Below are 1,277 nucleotides of genomic sequence, written 5' to 3'. Positions count from 1 at the left end.
GATCTCTTGACCTCGTGATCCACCCGCCTCGGCCTCCCAAAGTGCTGGGATTACCGTTGTGAGCCACCGCGCCTGGCCGATACCACAATTTTTAATGTATATATTATCATCATGGTTACTAAAGAAAAGTAAGTTTCTTCGTACTCTTACTCCTCTGCCATTCAAAGCTTTCTAATTTTTTTTTTTTTGAGTGGCAGCAGCCTTATTGTCTTTGGGGTGGCCTGGAAATGTGGGGTCCTGGGGGGCAGCAGAGAGGAAGGGCTGGGAAGCTGTGTGACAGGGGCCTCAGGTGGTGGGCATCTGGGGTTCCTCCACTTGTGGGGGTCCATTGGCATCACCGGTGAAGCCAGTGGTGGAAGTGGGTTCTGGTTCTTTCTTCGACACAGGGCAGACGGCAGCCACGGGTCCGAGTTGCTTGAGGCCGGGCCCTGGGCGCTCCATCTTATGTTCCAGGAGCATGTGGTTCTGTGGCGGGAGCCCCACGCAGGACCCGAGAATGTTGATGCAGCTGCGGTGGCGGAAAAGCGCACTGATCATGGGGCTGCCCGCGGCGCCTTGAATAGGAAGCTGAGCAGGGACAGCACGGGGTGGAAGGTCTGCGGCTCGGGGTCGGCGTCAGCGCAGAAGCTCAGGCGCCGGCACAGCTCGGTCAGCAGCGCCAGGTCTAGTGTGATGGGTGCGGCCAGCAGCGAGTCCTGGCACGTGTCTTGCACACCAGTGTGTTGGTCCCGCCTAGCGTTAGCTCCGAGGTTTACTCACCCAGCGCGCTTGCTGTCGCCCAGGTGCACCCGTACTTTATGACCACCGCAGTGGCCGGGCTCCTCACCTGGCGTATAGAGCACTGGGTTGCTCCGCACCATGTCGTCCACCACGTTGCTCTTGGACACCTCCTTAGAGCGGAACTGCAATGGCGCCGACAGGTTCTGCCCGTCGTTGTTGCCCAGGTGGTTGTAACTCACGATAGACCTGGTCTTGAAGCCACAGCTGAAGAGGAAGTCCACGAGCACGGACTTGACTTTGGTCTGGCCGGACTTGAAGTCACCTCCGCCCACGAAATCCCGGCGCTGACACGCGAGCTCAAGGGCTCTGGGCACCATGGTGTTCTGCGGTGACCCACTGAGGAAGGCACAGCCCTCCCGGATGCCGGCGACGGCGAAGAGCTGGAGGGAGACACCTGCAGGCCGAGCGCAGTGGTGCGCAGCGGGTTCTCGGCGGTGTCGGTGAGGCCCGGAACCACCTCACAGAAGCGCTCTGTGTTGCCCGTCCACAGCACGGTG

At 60.2% G+C, this 1,277-nt stretch overlaps 1 pseudogene; it reads right to left on the bottom strand.

Moving 5' to 3' along the window:
• Positions 1-171: 171 nt before the first annotated feature.
• Positions 172-1,276, bottom strand: LOC108299022 (annotated as a pseudogene).
• Position 1,277: the final 1 nt, after the last annotated feature.

This window comes from Cebus imitator, unplaced genomic scaffold (genome assembly GCF_001604975.1).
Source record: "Cebus imitator isolate Cc_AM_T3 unplaced genomic scaffold, Cebus_imitator-1.0 Scaffold1443, whole genome shotgun sequence".
Lineage (NCBI taxonomy): Eukaryota > Metazoa > Chordata > Mammalia > Primates > Cebidae > Cebus > Cebus imitator.
Note: the sequence above shows the minus strand (reverse complement) of the source record. Positions and strands in the feature narration are given on the sequence as shown.